Genomic DNA, 7,229 nt, shown 5'->3' with positions numbered 1-7,229 from the left:
TTGATTAAGTAGACATATCCATATCTACTAAAATCATCAGTAAAAGTCACATAGAAGCGGTTAGCATCTATTGTGGCAATTTTGAAGGGTCCACACACATCTGTGTGTACAAGATCCAACAAACCTTCACCCCTAGCACAAGTACCAGTGAAGGGTGACATTTTCATTTTCCCAAGCAAACAAGATTCACAAATATCATCTGACTTTAGGTCAAATGACGCCAAGACTCCATCGTTTTGGAGTTGGCCTATGTGTTTCTTGCTTACATGTCCAAGACGACAATGCCATAATGATGCTTTATCCAACCTAGTGGAAGAATTGATACACAACACAGTATTTCCTAGGTTATCTACAACCGACACAGTTTCATGCACACCATCACAAGGTAATGCTCTAAAATAAAGAACATTATTAAAGAAAGCATTAATACCACCACATTCATTATCAAACGAAAAGGTAAAACCTTGTTTGTACAAACCATGAAAGGAAATAATATTTCTTGCCATTTCAGGCAAGTAATAACATTTATTCAAATCTAATGTTAACCCACTACTTAGCAACAAAGAATAAACTCCGATCTTGGTGACAGGTGTAACTTTCCTATTCCCCATGATCAAGTTTATCTTCCCATGCTCCACATTCTCACTTCTTCTTAGTCCCTGCAAATCAGAACATATGTGAATACCACAACTTGTATCAAGGACCCAAGAATTAGAATAGGGTGAGTTATTAGACAATATAGTGTAAATACCTGCATGGTTGGGTTTCACTTTCCCATCCTTAACATCTTGGAAGTACTTTGGGCAGTTTCGCTTCCAGTGCGCTTTTTCATGGCAATAGAAGCATTCAGCCTCATTAGGGTTGGCAGAAGGAGTGACAGAACGTTTCTTGGTTCCACTTGAAGAGTAGCCGTCAAGGGACTATCCCTTGGTACCCTTTGAAGGGCTATTCCTCTTCTTCCCTTTACCTCTCCCGATAGCCAGAACATGTGCATTGGTAGGAGTAGAAGTAGTAACAACCGATTTAACTTTAAGACCACTTTCGGCGGTCTTCAGAAATCCTTGAAGTTTGCTGAATGTAACTTCCTCCTTGTTCATGTGGTATGTTATTCGGAATTGATCATAACACAAAGGTAAGGAGTGCAAAATGATATCAATTGCCTACTCCTCTGGGAAGTTCACATTTAGTTTCAGCAAACGGCCCACATACCTTTGCATTTTCTGCATGTGGCCCGTGATGGGTTCACCATCCTTCATCCAGGTTGTTATCATGGAGGAGATGATTTCATACCGCTCTTGACGAGCACTCTGATGGTAGCGGTCCATCAAGTCCTGGTGCACCTCAAAAGGGTAATAGTCCTCATAGGACTTTTGGAGGTCGGCTGTCATTGTGGCCAACATGATACATGCCACTTTGGTGGCATCTCTCTCATGTGTCTGGTATTCAGTGATCCCCTCAAGAGTAGCAGTCGACTCATTAAGTTCCTTAAGCTCCTTGTCGAGGATATATTCCTTGTCCTCGTAACGAGTGACCATCCTGATGTTTCGGATCCAATCCATGAAGCTGGAACCATCGATGATGACTCTCGCACAAAGGTTCATGAGAGAGAAGGAGTCGGTAGGGCTTGAGCCAGAAGCAGCATTGTTGGAAGACATCTGAAAAAGAAGAAAGACAAGTTTAGATTAGATATAAAGATAGTCATTAATAAGACACCCAAATGTAATATTAAGGCTAGGATCCAACACAATATTTTATAACTTAGAAGAGGGATGCCCTAATCCAAGCTATAAAATATTTGAAGGTAGGTGAATGACGATTCACCAATTTCCACCATGAAAAACGAAATAAATTATTAGGTTTTAATTGGTTTTGAAACTCCTAGATTCTTTGAGATTCATTGAACTTTTCAATGTCATGTTTCAATCTCGAGCGTGCCCTTCAAGTTTTGTGACTGGGATGCCGAGGATCACAAAACAAGGTGTGAAGTAACCATGCAAATTACTTGGTACTCTTAATATTTATCACTCAATCGATGTGCCGGTTAACCACACACGCTCCACCGACCTATGATAAACCTTAATCCACCCTTTGCCTATGTTGTTAAGTCCATGTTAGTGTGCCGGTTAACCACACACGCTCCACTAACGTCTTAAGCAAAGTGCAAAGTGTAATTTCATGGGTTAGCACCTTATTCACATTTTCCTAAAGTAACTAAGATTGGGAATTTATAAAACATTTAGTTACTTTAGATTCATCATACTTTTAATGAGAATTAAAGTCATTGGCCTACGTGTTCGACTAACAACCCTCCACCAGTCAAGGAAGCGGTGGGTGAGAGTGGACACCCATTAAGCTCTCATTTTATAGGTAACAACCTTATACCCCCCTTATAGACCGGCTTCGTGAAGGAGGCCTACTAACGGTAAAACGACTTGTTCTTATACATACCTATATATATATATATATATATATATATATATATATATATATATATATATATATATATATATATATTAACTTATAATATTATAAAGTATAAGGGTTGAATTTTAACTTTTAAAATTCTAGGGGTTGGAACTAAAGTTTACTAAAAATGTGTGAGACTTTACATGTTCCAGAAACATGAGGGCAAGTTTTGTAACATACAAAACTTTTCATCTTTCATAACCTATGAGTTAATGGTTTATTAAAATGAGAGACTTTTCATTTTATATAACCTATGTGTTTATTAATGGACTTTAAGAGAGTGACTTTTGGTAATCCATAACTTGAGGACAAATTATGGATTCCATTAAAACACATAATGATCAAGAATTAAACTATCAAGCAAGTTGCAAATAATTCCTATGATCTTCTAAACTCATAAGTGTATGAATGTTCATATCAACAATTTCAAGAATCATAAAAAACACATACAAAACTTGAAATTTTGATAATAGCCATTGTAAATGGATTAGCATAACCATTACACCAACTAAAACAAATTTTATAAGACCAAAACAGTTTAGGGTAATGTTTCTAGTCCATTTCCAGCAGCAAAACTCGAAAATCTGCATGCAGGGGTTCCTACTCATCGAGTGCAAGAACCTACTCGACGAGTAGGATGAATTATCACATGGAATCGTCGAGCCCCTCATGGACTCGACGAGTTCATGTCACAGAATGGAGAAAACTTGACTTTTTAAACAATTTGCATCAACTATAAAAAAACAAGCCTTGGCACTGATACCACTGATGGGATATTAGCATTCTAACACTCCTATGGTGTACATGCAACCCTAGAAACCTTGGATCTATGTTTTACTAAGATACATGCAAATTTGGTTTTCCAAGGTTCTTAACCTAACTAGCATGGCATGGGGAACATTAAAACATAATAAGCTAGTAGAGTTACATACCTTTTAGTAGTGGTTGATTGCTTGGAGTTTAAGAGCCTAGCACCAATAATGTGGATGCCTCAAATGGAAGTCACAAATCACCACAAACCTTGGAAACTTGAGAGAATAGTTAGAGCACTTCTAGAAATTTCCACTCTTAGTTCTCACACACAAAACTAGTGAAAAATCAAGTGCCAAGGACTCCTTTATATAGTGTGGTGGATTAGGGTTACATCCATGTAAACCCTAATACCCATGACTTTTCATTTCCATGAGATCCATGGGTTAAAGCTCCATGGACTTACTACGCAAGCCTAGCCCATTCTAAATAAGAATTAGCCCACACTATATAAATACAAGAGTCCATATTTAATTAGTCACACTTTTGATCACCAAATTAATTCTAAATTAATTTTAGATCAATACTAATTAAATAATATGATTTTATATTAATATATTAGAACTTATAATATATTAATAACTTATACTACTCTCAAAAGATTATACATATAAAGTGTTCGGGTGAAGTGAAACCCAAATGGACCATACCGGGTCGGGTCAAGTACATCTCAAATATAGTTATGGACTTAGACACCTTATCGAACAGCAACAACCCCGGTGGCAGTGGTACCAGTGATGAGGAGATCCACAAGATGATACATGAGGAGGTGGCTGCAGCTATCAGAGAATCTATACCAGAGATGTTCGGGTCTATGAAGACCACCCTGATTGAGATGTTTGATGAGCGATACATTGCTGCTACCGAGGCTGCTGCTGCCGCAGCCCTAACTGCTACGAGGCCACAGGGAGGTGACTCGTTGTTGTTCCGTGAGTTCATCAACATGAAGCCACCAGAGTTTGATGGTACGCAGGACTCGATCACTTCCATGAGATGGATCTCCAACATTGATGGGTGTTTCTATATGTGTTCAAGTCCAGAGTATCTGAGAGTCCAGTTCGCGTTGAACCAGCTTCACTTAGGAGCGAATGACTAGTGGAAGTTCGTGATGACTAATTTTACCCCTGTAGATCATGCTGTAGTGACTTGGGAGAGGTTCACCAAGTTATTCCGATATGAGTATGTTCCCCAGGTGGAGAGGGAACGTTTGGCACATGAGTTTCTGTCCCTTATACAGAGGACATAGTCAGTGGTAGAGATTACGAGGATGTTTCATGAGAGGGCGTTGTTTTTCCTGTAGAACGTGTCCACCGAGCAGGCACATGTGAGTCGGTATTTGAGCATCTTGAGGAGGGATATATAGGAGTTCGTGGCGAACTTGTCATACCGGACATTGGTTGATCTGCAGACCAATTCCAGGAGTAGAGAGATTGAGCTGGAGATTCAGAACAGAGAGGAGGGAGAACAGTAGAGGAGGGATAGGAGACCAGTACAGTCGTAGCCGGCGACAAAGCGGGCTAAGCCCGCTGATTCGAGATCAGGAGGCCAGAAGGGCCGCACTTGTAGCAAGTGTGGCAAGACCCACGAGGGATTTTGTTGAGCAGGGACTTTCTACAAATGTTGTAAGGAGGGGCACATAGCGAGGGACTGCCCCAAGGGATTTTCGGTTTGCTTTAATTGCAACCAGATTGGCCACAAGAAGGACGAGTGTCCTTAGCTCACTCAGGGATCAGCCCAGGCTTCTACTCCTGCTGCTTTACGTGTTACTGATGGTCGTCCGAGGAAGGACGAGGCTCCGAGGGCTCGTGGGAGAGCATTCCAGCTGACTGCGGAGGAGGTCCGCACAACGCCTGATGTTTTGCTGGTACGTATCTCCTTATTCATGTTATTTTGAGATTTGTTTATACTTCTATAGTGATGCATATAGGTACTTTGCTTCTGAGTTCCGTGCCTGATTTGGTGATATTTGACTCGGGTGTGAGTCGATCTTTTGTTTCTTTATCCTTTAGTCGTGACATTAGTGTCGGACGTGAGGCGTTGAGTCGACCACTGAGGGTTTCTATAGTCGACGAGCATGTGGTTTTTGCCACTTATGTATTCCGGGGATGTCTACTGGAGATTTTCGGTGTTGAGTTCCCGATAGATCTGGTGCCGATAGCGATGAGTGATGTTTGTGTCATAGTGGGCATGGATTGGTTGAGCAGGTTTGGAGCTGTGATTGACTGTGAGCGTCAGATGGTGACCATACGAGACCCTAGTGGGGGAGTGCTTACTGTGTATGGCGAGGGGACCAAATCTGGATTAGCTTTCTGTCTGCCGCCAGGGCAAGGCAGAGTTTACACCAGGGGTGTATGGGCTTTCTAGCATATGTGATGGATACGAGAGTTGCCACTGAGAGGCCGAGTTCTATCTCTGATGTTCCAATTGTGTGCGAGTTCCGAATTGATTTGATTCCGGGTGCGGTGCCTATTGCCAAGGCAACTTATCGCCTTGCGCCGCTCGAGATGCAAGAGTTATCCTTGCAACTTCAGGAGTTTTTGGGGAAGGGTTTTATTAGACCGAGTAGCTCACCGTGGGGAGCGTCGATCCTTTTTTCAAGAAAAAGGATGGTTCACACCGGATGTGCATCGACTACCGGGAGTTGAACAAGTTAACGGTCAAGAACCGTTATCCATTATCGAGGATCGACGATTTATGCGATCAGCTGCAGGGGGCGTCTTGGTTTTCCAAGATTGACTTGAGATCTGGATATCATCAAGTGAGAGTTTGCGAGGATGATATTCAAAAGACGGCCTTTAGGACTCGTTATGGGCATTACGAGTTTGTGGTGATGCCTTTTGGACTCGCCAACACACCAGCAGTGTTCATGGATCTCATGAACCGGGTGTGCAGGACCATGTTGGACAGGTCGGTGATCGTGTTCATCGACAAAATCTTGGTATACTCGAGGTCCAGAGAGTAGCACGAGGAGCATCTTCGGGAGATTCTTGGAGTGTTGAGGACGGAGAGGCTTTATGCCAAATTCTCCAAGTGTGATTTCTAGTTACGAGAGGTCTGATGCTTAGGGCATCTCGTTAACCAGGATAGGATTTTGGTTGACCCGACCAAGATTGTGGTAGTTATGCGATGGGAGGTGCCAAGGTCCCCATCCAAGATCAGGAGTTTTTTTGGCCAGGCAGGTTACTACCGGAGATTTATCAGGGATTTCTCCAAGAGTGTTGCTCCTCTTACCAGATTGACCATAAAGGGTGTTACTTTTTCTTGGGGGCCCGAGCAGCAGGCCTCATTCGAGACTCTTCGCCAGAGATTGTGCGAAGCTCTAGTGTTAGCCCTTCCCCAGGGGGTGGAGGACTTCGTAGTTTATTGTGATGCATCTATATCGGGGATGGGTGCTGTGTTGATGCAAAGGGGACATGTGATTGCATATGCATCAAGGCAGTTGAAGCCTCACGAGACGAGGTATCCCACCCATGATTTAGAGTTGGGGGCGGTGGTGTTCGCCCTCAAGATTTTGCGCCACTATCTTTATGGTGTTCAGTGCACCATATATACAGACCATAAGAGGTTGAAGTACCTTATGGATCAGCCCAACCTGAATATGAGACAGAGGAGACGGTTGGATGTAGTGAATGACTACGACTGTGAGATTTTGTATCACCCTGGCAAGGCTAATGTGGTAGCCGAAGCCCTGAGTCGCCGAGCAATGAGTGCTCCGATCCGAGACGTGTGCATGAGGATGAAGGTGATGAATCCAGTATTAGATACCATCCGAGAGGCCCAGGTGGTGGCCATGAGATCAGAGAATCGTAAGATAGAGCGGGTGATTGGGCAGATTTCTAAGTTTGAGACCGATAGTCGTGGGCTTATGACCTATCATGGGCGGATCCGGGTGCCGTATACGGGTGGAGCTCGGCGTATTTTGATGGAGGAGGCCCATAGGTCGAGATTCTCAA

Source organism: Lactuca virosa, chromosome 2 (genome assembly GCF_052849685.1).
Source record: "Lactuca virosa cultivar CGN04683 chromosome 2, Lactuca_virosa_CGN04683_v6, whole genome shotgun sequence".
NCBI classification, from domain to species: Eukaryota; Viridiplantae; Streptophyta; class Magnoliopsida; order Asterales; family Asteraceae; genus Lactuca; species Lactuca virosa.
The sequence above is the reverse complement of the archived record's forward strand: the minus strand, read 5'-3'. Positions refer to the sequence as shown.